Source organism: Cebidichthys violaceus, unplaced genomic scaffold, assembly GCF_023349555.1.
Source record: "Cebidichthys violaceus isolate CVI_PGR_0920_01 unplaced genomic scaffold, fCebVio1.0.p SCAF_68, whole genome shotgun sequence".
Classification (NCBI taxonomy): domain Eukaryota; kingdom Metazoa; phylum Chordata; class Actinopteri; order Perciformes; family Stichaeidae; genus Cebidichthys; species Cebidichthys violaceus.
In genome coordinates this window covers 1131989-1150739 of record NW_027176905.1, presented here as the reverse complement: position 1 = coordinate 1150739, position 18751 = coordinate 1131989, and the positions used below count along the sequence as shown (strand labels likewise).

At 39.4% G+C, this 18751-nt stretch overlaps 1 pseudogene; it reads left to right on the top strand.

Annotated features, from left to right (window-relative positions):
* The first annotated feature begins 121 nt into the window (after window positions 1-121).
* On the top strand, window positions 122-18546 carry LOC137890722 (N-acetyllactosaminide beta-1,3-N-acetylglucosaminyltransferase 3 pseudogene; annotated as a pseudogene).
* Window positions 18547-18751: the final 205 nt, after the last annotated feature.

The window sequence follows — 18751 nt, the reverse complement described above, 5'->3', positions numbered from 1 at the left end:
TCGATTCGTTACAATTTCTTTTAGATTATATGGTTTTTTATATACTCATCATTTCGGTGCCGAGGCTCGGTGGAGCTGTATTGAAGAAGTAATAAATCCTTTTGTGGTTTTAGGAGCCAAGGTCCAGCCGGAACCTCCAGCTCCTCCTGACTGGGACGACAAAGTCCGTTCAGCGATCCTTCAGGCTCAGTACAAAGTCTTTAGGGCTGTGTCCTTCTGTCGTCCGGGTGTTAAAGTCAAACGGGGGAGAGTAAAATCTCCGTCTTTTAATCCTTGGTCACGAACTGCGGTCTTCTCTCCGTGAACAAAGACAAAGTCCTCTGATGCTGCTGTCAAACGAGGTCCAGTGGTCTCCGTCGAGCACTTGGAAGGCTTCTTGCGATGAATCCTGTCTTGCCTTTGCAAGTCACACTTTTTATAGCCCTTTTGGGCTGTCTCCCCCTTCCCCAACACTCCCTTTTCTGGCACATGATTAACATTACTTTATCGATTCTCTGTGTATATGCTTGGTTACACCCAAAACCCGATATGACCTCATCTCTAAGGCCCACACCCCAAACTTCCCCCTCGTTCTAGTTCTTTCCTCATACATTGCTCTGGTGCTTCTTGGTTACACCCAAAAAGGGTTACACCCATGTTCTAGTGTGTGCGTCTCTGTCAGGCCCACAAACTCAAACCCCGTTATGACCTCATCCTCTAAGGTCCGCACCCAAGCATACTTCTCCTCGTTCTAGCTCTTTCCACATACATTGGTGCCTCAGCATACATTGGTGCTTCAGCACACACAGACTAATCTTTTTACTTAATAAAGTTTACAGATACATCATTATTATCAGTTTACACTTGTTAAATCACTTCATATATTTTTGTAATACACACTTGCTTAAAAATTATTATTGATTTTGTGTCCATTTAGCCTGTTTTACATACCGAACATGTATTCCTTCTTTAAGGCAGCCTTCCTGGGATCTCAACCCTTTTTGACAGTACCTATCCCTAAAGTGGTATGCCATTGTTGTTCAGCAGTAGGTACCTATCCCTGGAGTGGTATGCTATACCTACCCAAAACCAAAATGATGGATCTTTTTTGACTTATTTACAAATGCTTGCACACAGCATGCTATAAATTAATACATAATGTCCAAAACCTTAAACATAGTTTAGAGCCTCTACTTCTGCAACTACAAAAAGCTGATAAGCATTTCTGAACGAACTGATGATTGAAACATTGCAAAATATCTGAATAGGGAGAGGCAACATAAGATGTGATGTGGATGAAAACGTGTGGCCAAATGCTGAAGATTGTAAAGATTGTATAGAACTATTTTTGTGTTTCCCCTTCCGTGCCATTTTTACTGTATTTTATTTGCACACACTTGGGACCAAAGGCCTTGTATCTCGGATGTTTTGTTGATCACTGTCAGCAATTTCATCTTGTTTTTACTGCAGCAATTATGTGACTATTTGTTCTCCTCTACAAAGTAAAGATGACTCATTCACTATGTACGCTTAATGAACACAATGTGGTTTTGAGCAGAAAATGAACTATTTGGCCAATTGTGTGATGTAGGTGAGTTGCTGTGGTAAGAGTTTAGACAAAGTATCTTATGTATAAGTAAATGCTTGTTAGCAACTGTTAAAAAAAAACTGTAAAAATACTGCATAGAAGTAGGCTGTGATATCTGTCTGCCCACCTAGACAGACAGACAGATAGATAGATGACACTCTCCCGCCGCCCGACTGAACAGCAGGAACTGGCTCCGCCCAACATGCTGACAGCGGTGACATGCTGCTGCACACTGGACTCATCAATAGTCACTGGAGCTACAGAGACACAAGAGAGGAACTATCTCCTTTAACGGTAAGCAGTCTACACTTACTTAATAATACAATCAACGTCAAGGTCTAATGCTGTTTGTACACTCGGCTATAGCTAACATGTTATAACGTTACTCACTTCTACTGGGAGTTTCCGTTTTAAAGTAACAGGACATATTTATGATAGCCTAACAGTAACATCTTTATTTTAGTCAAGCTTTGGTCGATACAATTTTATTACAGTGAATTGTGATAGGCCTCCTTGATTGGCTACAAGCCCATTTCAGATCAACGCTCGGAAAAACAACGCTTCAGACAGAAAAAAAAGTATTTTAAATCCGTCTTGTATTAATCAAAGCTTATATTTTAGTTGTTTATTCACGGTTATATCTTGCAGAGACTGGTCTATATGACATCGTTATGAATATTCCGTTATGTGAGTTAAACATAAAAGTAACATGATCCTTCAAAATACAACTTCCTCTCAGGCAAAATCTGCGTCAATGCACTGGATCCAGTGAGGACAATGTGCATTATCCTGATAAAAGTCTGCCAGTACAATGTTTTGTGCTGGATAAATGATTCTGCCCTTGAGTTCATGCAGTTCAAATTAACTATAAATGTGTATAAGACTTGTTAACAAGCCTGTGATGCAGTTCTATTACACTGTCCTTGATACTATTTTAATTCAGCGTTTCACTCTTAATGCTATTTTAATTCAGTGTTTGAGGGAGTGACGCCGAGATCGAAAAGTGGTCGATGGTATGCTGTTCAGTAGTAGGTACCTATCCCTAGAGTGGTATGCCATTGTTGTTCAGCGGTAGGTACCTATCCCTAGAGTGGTATGCCACTGTTGTTCAACAATAGGTAACTATCCCTGGAGTAGTATGCTACTTGTTCAGTGGTAGGTAACTATCCCTTTAGTGGTATGCTGTTGTTGACACATGATCCTTCAAAATACGACTTCCTCTCAGACAAAATCTGCGTCAATGCACTGGATCCAGTGAGGACAATGTGCATTATCCTGATAAAAGTCTGCCAGTACAATGTTTTATGCGGGCCGAATGATTCTGCCCTTAAACACGACGATGTATATTACTATTCCATTATATATTTGTGTGCTTATTCAAAAAACTGGGGTTTATGGAAACAATCATTGTCTTTAGCTACTTACAGAAAAGTACAAATACATCGATGGAAAAATACTCAATTACAATAAAAGCCAATCCCACTTAGCCAAACTAGGGGCCGGGCCCTTCCAAAGATACATCTGAGGGTTTCTTAAATGAATAATGGGAGCGGAAGAAGAAAACACTAAAGTACTGCTGAATAAATCTGTTTTAAATGTGGACTTTTCTGTAATCTTTTTTTTTTTTGCTTTTTTTGTGAAATGATGGATAATTTGAAATGTAACTAGGGGCTGACTTAGAATCTTATTACACATATATATATATATGTGTGTATATGTGTATATACATATATATACACATATATATATATATATATATGTGTATATATTTCTGTCTGTAATTTTCCTAAGTAGAAGTATAGAGTAGCATAAAATGGAAGTACTCTATAAATATATTAGTTGCCTCCAGTTCTTTAGTTATTTTTCACCAGTGTTTATAAATGAGACTGTTTTCGTTTCCACTTTCTTGTGTGGGTGATACAAATTGTACAACAGATTTCAGATTACAGTGTCATTATCTGTCATGATTGTATAAACCCTGTGAGGACTATAGCAGAAACTTAGAGGAAGAACAAATGAAAGTGAAGTCTTCACGTTATTAGCCGACTGACCAAAAATGTAACTGCAGGTCATTTAGATATCTGGTAACAAAAATAGGTTAACATGTTGTAAAAAAAGAAAAATAATGTATCCATGAAGCATATACTGTCAACTATTGAGCCGACATTTGACAGTGAATGTCATATTTGGTTGGGCCTTTCCCTTTTTTCACGCTTTGCTGAATGAGTATTTAGTTTGTTCTTATGATCAAATACCTGACGTCATCTATATGTAACATGTTCCACCCATTTTGGGAGACATGACAGCATTTGGTTTGTTTCCACCCTATGTTCTGTAATAGTGCAGCATGTGAGGATTCTGCAGGAGATGCCAAGCCACCTCATGTCTGCTCTGACGCTCAGTCTGCTCGCTCCTGTTGGCCTCTGCTTGTTATTCAAGCAGTAAGAGGAAATACACGAAAGCTTTAATTTACGGGCATTCACCCACCTCATATTATAAGACAAAGTTCAAACAGTAAAAATGTTTTCATTTCAGATCCAAGTCTTATGTTTTTGGAACAGAAAAGTCTCTTTTTATGCATCGTTCTTAAGAGAGGCAGGTCAAGCAACAGTTGATGCTACAAATATGTGCTTTTCAAATGAGGGGACATATTCATATTGTAGATTTAAAATGAGGTAAAATTCTACAGTCTATATTTCTTGCCTCTGACTCAGAAAGAAAATCTTTTGGATATTTAAAACCGCTTTCAGACTATCTGTTGCATCTCCAGTAAATTATTTGTTAGTTGAAATAATGCTGCAGAATGAGCAGGAAGTACAATGTTAATTTGCACGATATTGGCTTAGGAAACACCAACAGACTAACAAAGTACTCTGCTGTGTGCTAACTTTGACGTTAGTTTTTAAACTGGTGCTTTCTAAGTTAACAGCGGAGTTGGATGTTTGAGTTGCAGCGGATCAGGTGCACTAAAAGTGGCACAGCAGCTGCTTTGTTCAGAAAAATGATGGCTGCACTGTCTCATAAGGTTTCCACTGTTTACCCCTTTACAACAAATATAATACAGCAGGAGCTGAGTTAAAGTATTTAAATGTGTCCACAGTTCACAGTTTGCTGACACAATTACAATGTAGTTGTTCAACACTTATGGACACATGATTATTAGAGGACAAAAGGACATACAACCAAATTGAGTTGATGGCTAATACAGTCCAGGTTCTTAATGGTATTCTAATTCTGATGATTAAGAAAGTGACACCTTAAACTTTCCTAACATTCATTATGTTTTTCTCCACACCCTTCATAGACAGGAATTTGATTCATTTGTTGACAGCAAAGCTTGTGAATTGATTTGACCGCAAATATTAAGATTTGTTGAAACAATGTGAACAATACATCAAACCAGTGCTAATAGGAAACTTTTATGAGACTATATGAAAGGCTATTTCATATAGTTCAAAGTGTTTTAGTTAGTTAGTTTTTATGTCATACTGAGATGTTCTGATAAGAAAACTTTGTTTTGTCACTACAGAGTTTCAAGGATGAGAAACATCAGGGTAAGAACTTTGTTGCTGGTGGGAGCTCTTGGTCTACTGGTCCTCTTTCTCTGCAATGAATTTTTTGACCACAAAAACATCCACCTCAACATAGATGTGAAAGAGGAGAACATTCAAGTAAGGCAACCCTCCACAAATAACTCCTATGTGTACTCCTGGCCAAAATGTCAAAGAAATACGTCTGCTGCCAACATCACAGGCTTCAGCTCTTTTTCTGGTGATTTAAAAGACGTTTTCTATTATCAACACTGTCGCCATTACCCCATGCTGCTGGACCTTCCTGACAAATGTGGAGGAGTTGATAAATCTGCAGAAGTCTTCCTTCTGCTCGTCATTAAAAGTTCTCCTGTGAACTACGACCGTCGAGAGGTGCTACGTAAAACCTGGGCTGAAGAGAGGTTACACAATGGTGTGTGGATCCGAAGAATCTTCACCACTGGAACGATGAATACTGGATTTAAGAAAGAGAGACTAAACAAACTACTTGAGCTGGAGCAACGAGAGCATAATGACATCCTCCAATGGGACTTTAATGAAGTATTCTACAACCTCACCTTGAAGCAGATACTTTTCCTGGAATGGATGGAAAGAAACTGTCCTAACGCTCGCTTCCTGCTAAATGGTGATGATGACGTCTTTGTCAGCACAAACAACATGGTCGTGTATCTCCAAGGCCTCAAGGACAACGACGGAGGCAAGCACCTCTTTACTGGCTATGTGCTCGACAATGAGAGTCCTGTTAGAGCGTCATGGAGCAAGTATTTTGTCCCAGTTCAGCTACATGAGGCAAACTCATATCCCCCCTTCCTTGGTGGTGGGGGCTTCCTCCTGTCTGGCTACACAGCTTTGGTCATATACAATATGTCCCAGTCCATTCCTATTCTCCCCCTTGATGATGTGTACATGGGGATGTGTCTCGCTAAAGCAGGACTAAGTCCTTCTTCTCATATGGGTGTGCAGACGAGAGGACTGCACATCTCCAGCACACAAGATAAATACGATCCTTGCTATTATAAAGACGTTTTACTGGTACACAGATTCCTTCCAGCTCAATTGTACCTCATGTGGCACAGAGTAAATGATCCCAATCTGAAATGTGGTCCCTCCAAGAAAAAGCGTTAGCAGGACCAAACTGTAACTTAAAGGTGGTGACAGAGCATGTTGACACTTCGATCCTTCATTCCATCATGAGAAAAGGTTTGAAGTACTTTTCTATCACGGTTCAGCTGTAGGCTTCGGCGCGTTCCAACGTAACGTTTTTTATTCTCAATGTCATCTCTGCGGGAGAGCAGTCAGCCTTACTCAAATGAGCACTGCAGTTGGTAGTGTCGTTTTTTTTCACATTCTGTGATGATGCGCAGCTTTCATTGCAGTCAAAAATAAGTTTGCAAAACCTGCTTCAGACTAGGCTTCATTGTTGGCTACATCTGAGCTGACAGATACATAAGACCGTCAAATAACCCTGTAGGAGCGCTGGAATAAACAAGTATAGCAACTTCTCTTTTTGGCTGCACGCCTTTGTCGCCGTTTATTTCCTGACATGACAAACAAACACTCACTTCCTTCTCACCTTTAACTCCCAACCTGACGTTGCGTCATTATGGTTACTCTCTTTCCCTTAAAGGGAACCCGTGAATTATGTCCTTAAGTCCACTGCAACCCATTGTTATTTATGGCTGATATCTTATCAAATAATTGTCTAACCATTCAGCAGACATGGAACATTAATATCATAATCATGGTGTTAGGGTCTCAACTCTCTGACACTGCTGCGTCTTTCGTCAGCAAAGCAGTGGCAAAAAGTTTTCTGCTTATTATGGGAACAGAGGGGGGCAACTTCCATTTGATAGGGCCTTATAGAAAACAGATGGTTACCTGATTTTATGTAAACATCCCTAGGCCACAGGGAACTGGACAGCTGGACTTTGATTGATACGTAGTTTCTGCTGAGGAGGGTGATACTCCGCTCAGACAGGCATTTAAGAAGGGCCTTCTTTGCAGAGAAGGGAAAGTCTTCCTTTGTTCTGCCATGGGTGAAGGAACGCTCTCTGCTATACAGCTGTATTGTAATCTATGACTGTTTTATTAATCTGTTCACTATTCTTTTTATAATTTTTCTTATCCTGTAATAAATCCTTAAAAGACAGAACGCTTAAGATACTTTTTTGATTTCTCACAAGGAAATACTTTAATTTCCACCACAGTCAGGAGAAGGTCTGATTCTCTCCTCGGACTTACAGTTCACTTTTCCCCCCAAAGTTACATTCTTCAGCCTATCGATCAGCTCCACGATTGGTTGAAATTCAATAAGCTCACCCTTGGCTGATAACCCATTTTTCTGGTGAAACACCTCACGCAGCCAGCACATATCCCTGCTGCTGGCACATTCCTCAAACCCCCTCACAGACACTCAATACACATTCAATGACCACACTCCCTGATTTAAACTTCTACAAGCAAACATGTTATGACAAATTAAATAATTATACCTTTGGTTTAAAACATAAGTAAACTGACAAAATATCCACCACTTGGGGTGTTATTAAACATACTAGGAATGCTTCTAAACCTTAAATTCCTCACAATGGCCCCTAACAAAGTCCAACATTTACTGAACTTTGGCTTTATTGGTTGTACTGCCTTTTTATTTATTTATCAGTTTGTTACTGTGAAGGTACAATAAACAAACAGCTGTTTAATGCTTGAAACAGGGTTGATGAGAGCCGTGAGATTCAACCATACATTAAATTTGCAGTCCATAAAATGAAAAAACTAAATAAAAACAGCAACCTAAAGAGGCTGATTGTTCCTCAGAGCTGTTGGGATGGATGACATCTCTCATGTTACATAGGATAATAACACATTCATTAAAAAATATTGATTAATGTAGCTTTCCGTCTCCTTGTTACAGATCAATCAGAGGTTAATCAATCTGCTGTATGCTGGTAAAGCATAAAGCCCTGGCACAGATTAAGGACATGGGACCTCTTTGTATAATACCGCTACCCTGTATGAAATTCCTGTTTGAGAACAAGAAAAGAGACTTACTGACTGAGTACCTGAGAACTGTTGCTGTTCTTCTCAATAAAACAACCACAAACTCACAGTAACCAAAGGAGATGAGTGTTTCTTTCTCCTCAATTACTGTGCAAAAGCATCCACCATTAAGATCCAGTACTCTGACTTTGACCAGGCTATTAGATGCATGTCACTAGTTATATACACTTTAATGGATATTCTCCAGTTAAGATACTGGGCACTCTTGACCCATCACTTTTGCCATTCATGCAGTTTACTGCTCAGTATCTCCTCATGTTACTCTCCCCATACTCCAAAGCGTATTCCTTTTCTTAACATAGATTTGTTGTATTAAGATGTAAATTCCTGTTTTACCTTTGAGTTGCTGACAAAATGCGAACCGAGATGTGGGCAGGAGTTCAGAGGCTGTGATGTGCGTATAAGATACTGGGTGAGATCAGAGTTGAAGATAAACACTCTGTAACGGGTGTAGTAAGGACCCAGGAGCAGTACGACAAACACCAGGGATGATTTGAATCAAAGCTTTAATTTCTTTCTAACACAGAACAGGTTGAATCTTCACAGGAACACAGCGGCAGGCTCTCGTGGTCGGGGACAGAAGGCTGAGTGAATTACCGGGGCAGAGGCAAGGCAGGGTAGTCACAAACAGGCAGGGTCGGTATCTCGGGGTCGGGAAAAGAAGGCTGAGTGAATTACCGGGGCAGAGGCAAGGCGGGGTAGTCCAAGACAGGCAGGGTCGGTAACGGGAAATCAGTCCAAAGGGAAAACGCTGGAAGGTCTTGCATGGAAGCAGAGAACGATCTGGCGGTGAGTGTGTGTGTGTGAGACTGGGGTCTAAATAGTAGGTGCAGCAGAGAGAGCAGGTGAGAGTGATTGGGCTGATGAGGAGGGTGTGACTAACAGGTGCACTGAATGAGCTGATTAGGTGAGTGAGAGATAGAGTGACAGGAGAGAAGGGGCAGAGAGAGCCGGAGGTCGGAGAGGTTGGATGGTGAAAACTACAAAACAAAACAGTGAGAGGAACCTGACAGATGATTCTGTCATCAAGGCACATCTGTCAGTTGGAGGTCGAAAAAGAGAAGATTCCAGAATGGGGAAACATAATTATATGAAGAAAATTGTGGTGGGGCGGCACAACTGTGTTGTGAATGGACCAGAGTGGGGAGAGTCTGACTTGGTAGAGAGTGATAACAGTATGGAGACTAGGCAAGGTAGTGGGAAAAGGAGTGAGAAAAGAGTTGGGGATTTTATCACGTCTAGCACAAAGAAAATCAGGAGTGGTGGAGATAGTGGTGGAGGACCAGAGGAACTAGACAGTTCGGAGTTTAAAATCATTTTGAGGTTTGGAGAAGAGAGAGGTGTTTCTGCCATGAGCCCGGTGAAACTAACCATTGTATTAAAAAACCAGATCGGAGATATTCTCATGGCGAAAGTTTTGAAAAACGGAAACTTGTTGATTGTTTGTAGAAATGAAGAGCAAAGAGAGCGAGCGGACAGGATTAAGGAAATAGTGCGCTTTAAAGTAGTGAGTACAAACCGTATCCAAAAGGAAAGTAAGTGGAGTAAGGGAGTGATTTGAGGGGTGTCAGTTGGAGTAACAATGGAGGAAATTAAAGCGAACCTTAAAGGAGGAACTTTGAAAGGAGCCCAAAGGCTGCAGGTAACTCGAGAGGGAATAAGGAAAGACAGTGATTACGTTGTGCTGGATTTTGAGGAGGAAGAACTACCACAGAAAGTCTCTTTAGGCTACCTGAGTTACACTGTTAAGGAGTTCATTCCAAAGCATATGAGGTGTTACAACTGCCAAAGGTTCAGACATACAGCTAAAGCATGTAAAGGCAGAAGGAGGTGTGCGAGGTGTGGAAAAGACCACGAGTAGGGGAAATGTAGACATGAACAACCAAAGTGTTGTAACTGCGGGGGTGATCACAGTGTGGCTTACTATGGGTGTGAGGTGTTGAAAAGGGAGAGGGAAATACAGCAGGTGAGGGTGCAGAATAAAATCACCTATGCAGAGGCAGTGAAGAGGGTCGACCAGAGTGGAGGGACGGATGGAAGAAGTAAGGCAGTAAAACAACCCACAGCAGTCCTAGACCAGTCAAATGAGGGAAAGATAATGGTCGACTTAAAAAAGCTAGTCACTTTCATAGCAGGGGTAGTAAATCCAAGACAGAGAGAATCCAGATCTTGTTAAAGCAGCAGTTCACCACCTAGATATCAGAGGACTAACTTGGGAGGAAGTAAGAAATTATCTCAGTAGTCAAGCAAGTCAAGAGCAAATATGGGACGGATAGTTTTAATACACAATGCTTCACCTACTACAATGGAATGCTAGGAGTTTGTTGGCTAATGGACAAGAATTAAAAAATATGTTGAAAATGTATCTAGTAAACCAGATGTCATATGCATACAGGAAACATGGTTACGGTCAAATTTGGACTTCAGAATAGCTGGATACACGTGTGTTAGGGGTGATAGGGAGGGTGGGCTAGGAGGAGGATGTGCCACATTTATTAGTGAAGACATTTCATTTAGAGAGGTAAAAATAGGAACTGAGCTAGAATATGTAACTGTGGAGATCTGGACAAGTGAAGGAGAGTTCATAATTATTAATTTTTATAATCCTTGTAAAAAGTTAGAGGCAAATAGATTGGCACAAATTGAAGGGATAGGTGGCAACAAGGTGTTGGTATGTGGAGATTTTAATGCACATAGCACGTTATGGGGTGGAGTAAGAACAGATGCAAATGGAGAGGTAATAGAAGAGTTACTAGAAGAAAATAATTTGGTTTGTTTAAATGATGGTAGAGGGACTAGATTAGATGTCCACACGGGGAAGACGTCTGCACTAGATTTAACTATTGTATCAAGAAATTTAGCAGCGATATGTGAGTGGGATATAGAAGATGAAACATCAGTGGGTAGTGATCACTTCCCAATAAGTTGTAAAGTATCATTACAAAGGAGTAAGGAACAGGGAGATATAGTAGGTAAGTGGGTGTTTAGTAGGGCAAAGTGGGAACTTTTTGAGTATATATGTGAGCGAGAAATGGATAAAATTAAATTAAATGAAGATATTGAGAGTGTAAAGCAAAAAGGGAAAGCTGGCAGAATTATTGTAGCAGAATTGGAAGAGCAACACCTGTGGGAGAGTTTTGGGGGATGATTAGAAGCATGAGAGGAATTAGAAGAGTATCCAGTATTGAAGAGGGGGGAGGAAAAAGCAGCGTTGGATGGGGAGAGGGCAGAGATGATAGCAAAAGCATTAACAGAAATCCACAGCTCTGCCAACCTGACAGCAGAAGGTAAGAGAGGAAGGGAAAGGACGCGAGCAGCTCATCCTGATATCCTTGGGAAAAGAGACAATACTAATAGTTCAAATGATGCTCCATTTACTTTAGAAGAGATGAAAAGAGCAATAGAAAGAGGAGGACTTACATCGCCAGGGAAGGATGAAATTTGTTATATAATGCTTAAGCATTTAGGTAGTATAGCCATGAAGAAATTGTTATTTTTTTATCATAAGCTTTGGGAAGTGGGGAGACTACCTAGTTCTTGGAAAAAAGCTGTGATTATCCCAATCAGGAAACCAGGCAAAGACTCATCAAACCCAATAAATTATAGATCCATAGCATTAACATCCCATGTAGGTAAGATAATGGAAAGAATGACTACAGATAGATTAACATTTTAGATGGAGTCCAGGGGAATGATAACACCTCATCAAAGTGGTTTTCGGAAAGGTAGAGGAACTATGGACCCAATTATTTGTTTAGAAACAGAAATCAAGAAGGCCCAGGAGAATAAGGAGTCAGTGATGGCTGTGTTTTTTGATGTAGAAAAAGCATATGATATGGTGTGGAGGGAGGGGTTATTGATTAAATTAAATATGATAGGAATAGGTGGCAGAACATATAATTGGATTAAAGATTTTTTGAGTAACAGATTTATTCAAGTCAGAATTGGGACAGCACTATCTAGAAGACCTGGTAGAGAATGGTACACCACAGGGTAGTGTCATCAGTCTGATTCTGTTCTCCATCATGATAAATAATGTTTTCCTTCAAGTTCAGGGTGATATTGGGAGATCCCTATTTGCTGATGATGGGGCACTGTGGAAGAGGGGGAAGAACATAAACCATATTAAAGGGAAAGTACAAGAGGCTGTGAATGTGGTAGAAAGATGGTCCTTTTCATGGGGATTCAAATTTTCTGTGGGGAAAAACTAAAACAATTATGTTTACCAGAAAGAGAGGAGTGGATGTTCAGATAAAGATGTACAGACAAAAGATTGAACAAGTGAAAGTTTTTAGGTTTCTTGGGGTGTGGTTTGACGATAAATTAACATGGAATGAGCATATTCAGAGGATAGTTATGAAATGTAAAAAGGTTTTATGTAATGAGGTGTCTAACAGAGTCAGAATGGGGAGCCAGCAGGTCTGCAATCAAAAATATTTATATCGCGCTGATGAGGTCAGTCCTTGATTATGGTTGTGTGGTATTTGGATCAGCTGCAAAAACTTCACTAAAGAAGCTGGAAGTGTTGCAATCCCAAGCTCTGAGACTGTGTTGTGGTGCTTTTAAGTCAAGTCCTGTGGCTGCCCTTCAGGTGGAGGTGGGTGAAATGCCGCTGCATTTGAGACGCAAGCTCTTAACTATGAACTACTGGGCCAATCTTCAAGGACATTCTGGAGATAATCATCCGACCACAAAGGTGCTTCTGCCATGTTGGGAAAGAGAAAGGGCCAAACAGGAATGTTTTGCATGGAGCAGTGGAGCATTAACAAGAGAGATGTCATTGGATCAGGTAACATTCACTCCTACAGTACCGTTACCAACTACACCACCATGGCTATTTCCATCAGTGTCAGTTGATAATTATTTTTTGGACAAAACTCAAGCATTTAAAGACATTGATATCATGGCAGGAGTGGTGGAGGATAGACTACAGACAACATATCAAGCATTTACTCCAGCATACACAGATGGATCTAAAGATCATAATACAGGTAGAACTGGTTTTGCAGTCACCATACGAACCTTGCAATATGAAGTCAAAAAGAGAACATCAGACCATCTGTCTGTTTATACAGTTGAGACATTGGCCATTTTAACAGCACTGCAGTGGGTAGAGGAGGTTCGGATAAAAAAGGTCATCGTCTGTTCAGATTCCAGTTCAGCATTATCCTCATTACAATCATTCACATCCCACAGCAGGCCGGATTTAATTAATTAAATATGCGAAACACTGTTCCGACTTAAGAATATGGGAATTTTTGTATCATTTATGTGGGTACCAGCACACAGAGGGGTAAAAGGAAATGAAAGAGCAGATAAATTAGCAAAACAAGCTTTAGAAAGTCAGCACAAGACAGACATTTTACTCAGCAAAGCAGAAGAAAACATGCTAACCAGACTGACGATTGAACACACAAGGCTGAACAAAACAATGCAACTAATAAATAAACACCCAACAGGACTATGTGAGCACTGCCAAATACCAGAATCTGTAGACCATGTAATTTGTCATTGCTAGAAATTCATACTCAAGCGAGACAGGTTGAAGAGGAAGCTGGGAATGAAGAACTAAACCTAGAAGATGCATTAGCCTTGGGGGCAGGAAAGGTACTACAATACGTAAAAGAAACTGGATTGAGTAAAAGAATTTAAGTGACCAAATTGATAGAACTCTTTTTTTTTTTTTATTCTTTTTTTATTTTATTAGTCTTGTTTTGTTTATTTGTCTGTGTTTTTTGTTTTTGTTTTTTTGTTGGTGTTGTTGTAATGGGATAGATACTCTGGTCCACACTCCAATACAGTAGGTGGTGGAAATGCACCTTTCATTGGATGCCATCTGCCAAAAAACTTAAAAGAAGAAGAGAAGGGGCAGAGCTGTGACACACTCACCAACTTCCATGAGTTATATATATCAACATTGTTGAACGGAACACCAGGTTATTACCGTACGTGGTGGTGCTGAAACAAAACAAAAGCATTCTGAAAAACCTTATAATAGTCTTGTGTGGCAAATGTTCTGTTTTGGCGGTGAACGTTTACACCATATTCCATCAGTTTAAGGTTTGTGTGAGTGGTTCCTTCCGTAGACAACATAAGAGGAATATTATCTAACTGGCTCAGTCTTGTTGTTCCTCCTTTAAGAAAGAGATATGTTGTGTGGCTTGAAACTGAAAAGATCCAGTATTGTGATTTGCTTTTTTTGGGTATTTTTTTGCAAATGTTTAATATAAAGTGAAGGCCATGTGACTAGAGCTAAATACAGCTTGAGGTTGAAAGCCCCTGCTGAAATAGAAACATTTAATAATAGGAGTTAATATGCAGAGAACCTGTCCACTATTTTTCAGTTTAATGAATGTGAGATCTTATTTAAGCAAATGTAGCTGTCTCATACTATTCGCCGTTTTCAAATAGACATATTTGCGGTAGAACTAGATGAAACCTGTTATAACTTCTGTCCAGCTATTGTTTACTTGTAGTTAGGTGAAAGTGATAACCTCTTACTGTTTTTTATATTGTTGGATTTTATAGATATTACACTCAGAGATGGGCAAAAATACATCAAAATGTATTTTGATACAAAATACCCCTCAAATAAATGTATTAAAATAAAATACAAAATACTGGTGCCAGAAAATGTACAATACATGTATTTTGTATTTAAAATATAGGAAATACTTTTTTCTGAATTTTCTGTTTTCTCACAATTTGGTATAGCAGAGCATTCAGGCTTGGGACACACACACACACACACACACACACACACACACACACACACACACACACACACACACACACACACACACACACACACACACTGTGTGTGTGTATATATGTATGTGTATGTATATATATATATATATACATATGTGTATATATATATACACACATATGTGTATATATATATATGTATGTATATATGTGTATATATATATACACATATGTGTATATATATATACACATATGTGTGTATATATATATATACACATATGTGTATGTATATGTGTGTGTATATATATATATATACACATATGTGTGTATATATATACACATATGTGTATGTATATGTGTGTGTGTATATATATATATATATATATATATATATATATATATATATATATATATAAAACAAGTATTTTCCTGTGATGCTGGTAAAGCATTTATCAAGGAATTTGTCTCTAAACAACAACACTATAACTTCCTTATAACTTAAAAATTCTTTGTCCTTTTCAGAAAGTGCTCACTATAACTGCCCGAGGGCTCTTGAAGAGCTGCTTCGTCAACACGGGATGCCGGTTCACTAAAGGTGAGATGCCAGTAGCCTATAATTTGGAGGATATTTAAGCTTAAAGGGTTATAATCAGCAGTGGAGCAGTTTTTGACAAGGCGTTTACCACACTACAATTTTATTAGAATTAATAGACTAGCTAGCTGTAGAAAAAGTTAAATCAAAATCAATTTTCAATCAATACTTTGTCCTGTCATTCAGCCTGGTGACTAAATACTAAATAGCAGTATGCTATTGATTCAATTTGGCAATTGCAGTGATGTTAACAGTTGTGACGGTGTTTTTGTTTGCAGAATGGTTTTCAAAAAGTCACTGGATGTTTTTTTCTGTGTTCTAGGTCTTTGCAGAGTTTAACTGGAGCCACCACAAACCTGTAGGATTACTTTTTTGATGCTGTGGACCGCTACACACCATGTTTTGTCACAATCTTCAAGTCCAAGAAAGGAAGTGTTGGAGAGACATTTTCTGAGTTTGTGCAGCAAATTGATTCACGGGTGAGTCCGTACAAACAAACATTCTGGTGACACTTGTTTCATTGTCACATTGACAAACATATTTGTAATCTTGAACTTTTTTTGTTAATTATCCTCTTCTAGAAATCAGATGTGACAGCAATGTGCACCCTCGTACTCAGAGGCCTCCCTGTTCTACTTGGTGATGACCCCAGTCACTTCTACCACACCTGCTTTTTAAGTTCTCATAGTTACATCTTATCCTAGATATTTGTGTGAAATTGTCATAATTAGCATATGAATTCTTAAGTTATGGCCAGAAACGTGTTTTGTGAGGTCACGGTGACCTGTGCTCTTTGACCACCAAATTTCGACCGTGAGTCCAAGTGGACCTCAAGGTGATCCTGAGATGATAATAATGACAGACAACCCAAAAACATAATGCCTCAAGCCAAGGCTGATGCCAGCGTGGAGGCATAACATCATGAAGACGGTCTGAGATTAAAATGTACAGGCGTATCACAGCAAGGCTGAGTCCCAACCACAGCGGCCGGAGCACTTTGCTGCATGTCATCCCATTCTGTCTCTGTTACTATCGAATAATGCAGAAATGCCCCCCCAATTTTTTTTACAATTTTTTAGACGCATATGGAGATGGGTAAAGGTGTATTTTCCTGGCATCACATAAGCTAGGCTTGTAGCATCAAGGTGAAGAAGCCATATATTGAACTAACTCCGTTCGCAGTCCATGTCACCAGGTTGCACTGCTGAGCTCAGCTCAAGGTATATTTCCTTGTTGTAATGTTTCTGTTTGCCTCCCTGGCCCCGGCGATGGGGAGACTGGTCCCAACCCTGAACAAGTGGAGACCGATGATGACAACAGCAGCCTAACCTCAGGTTAGTAACGTAACGATTACAAATCTTGCATTTATAAAAGTAGGCCTAATAACAAATGATAAATTAGGCATTATAACCACGTTTAAGTTAGCTAGCTAGCTACTAGCAAACGATAGGCTACCTGCCGCCATCATAGCAAGTCAGTGTAATGTTAATGAAACTAGCGATGGCATGTGCAGTGATGCTTCTGTTGTGTTGTGGATAGAAATCAATACACGACTTGTTGAATTGTCTTAAAAGCAATATTACATTTATTCAATTATAACAGGAGTATTTAGTCCAGCAGTTAAACGTGCATGGACCTAGAATCTGCACATAAGAACAGAAAAAGGGCGCTTAAACAGAGTGCGCAGCAGTGTTATGTATATTTCTGACAAATGATGTGATTGGTTCATTATGGTGGAGGCGGCTCTTGGTTTAGACTTTCTGAGGGCCTCATTGGAGCACAGGGATGTCCATCCCTCCAGGCTCACGGATTTCCACTCCTTCCTTGATACGCTATCAGTATGTGTGCATGATGTGCAACGTAGGCAGAAACCGGGTTCAGCTATGTGTCGCTGGCAATCAGAAGGTCAAACCTTGCTGGTCGAAACTAGGTCTACCGCAGGAAAGTCCTGGTTCCTGTTTCTATCAGTCTCGAGGCTAACCAGACATTGTTTTCACTCTTGCGACATGTTATTTGATGAATAGGCTTTAAGCTAAACCTTCGATGTGTCACTGTACTTTTCCATCGTGCAGACAGACGCTAGAATGCTCTGTCTGGAGTATTTGACCTTCTTCAGTGTTTTCCACATACATTTCTAAGCAATGAGCACAATAAAAGTGTGAGGTGTAACATTTAAAGCTTATTTTGTTTTGGGCCTATGTGTTGTCGTTTCTTAATCAGTCATCAGTTACTATTTACAATAGTTGCCTGTAAAATATTTAACGTTATTTATGTTTATATTTTTGGCTCTCCAGCTTCAACAGCCACTCACCTTGGCAAAGAAGGCTCATTTAACAAAAGAGAAGGTGGAGGAACTCCACAGGTCTGTGACCAAATGTGTGGTCAAGGGACTGCATTCTTTTTCCACTGTGGAATCTCCATGGTTTCACATCACTCCAAGTGATGTGAAAACAATATTTGTATAAAATCTGTTCCATTACGACAATTTGTCAAAAAGACAAATAAATCTCCTCAAATGTATTTTATACAGAGAGATGACCACTGCCCTCAATCCTCGCTACCGACCCCCATCCTGGGATGATCTGTCCAACACACTAATTCATCCCTGTGTGTACAGGCCTCATCACACCATCTGAGAGGGTTTTCTCCAGTGCAGGACATGCAATTAGTCAGGAGAGGTGTCGTATTTTGCCAGAAAAGGCAAATATGCTCATATTTCTGCAAAAGAATTGCTGAAGTTTATTTATATTTATTTAAGTATACTGTAAACTGTTAACAGTTAATATATTCATAGTTTGAAGTTAAAAAGTTTGAAGCTGTAGTTTGAAGCCAAGTGTTTTGTATTTATAGTATACTTAAAACAGTTCAATTTGAAGAGTATGTAAGGTGATTGCGTCGAATTGATGTATCCAAATGAATATCAATAATAATTTATTCAATTATTATTTTTTTAGTATTTATTTTTCTTTTCAGTTTTCTGGAAATGGTCAGATGTGATGTGTTCAAGTTTGGATGTATATCGAGCTAAATAACAGCTCCATGTGTTTGTGTTTAAATACTGTACAGTAATGTCGAAGTATAATTATGGAGTTTTTGATAATTAAAAAAAACATGCCTGATCTCAGAGGTGCTGTAAGCTTTTTTTTTTCACTCATCTTTGCAAACAGCAGAGGGCGCTGCTGCTTCTTCAGTGGACACCTACAGGCACACATGAAAAGCAGTACGGCGATGTACACACAAAGAAGGTGGTCCTCGTCAATGGATTATAAATAC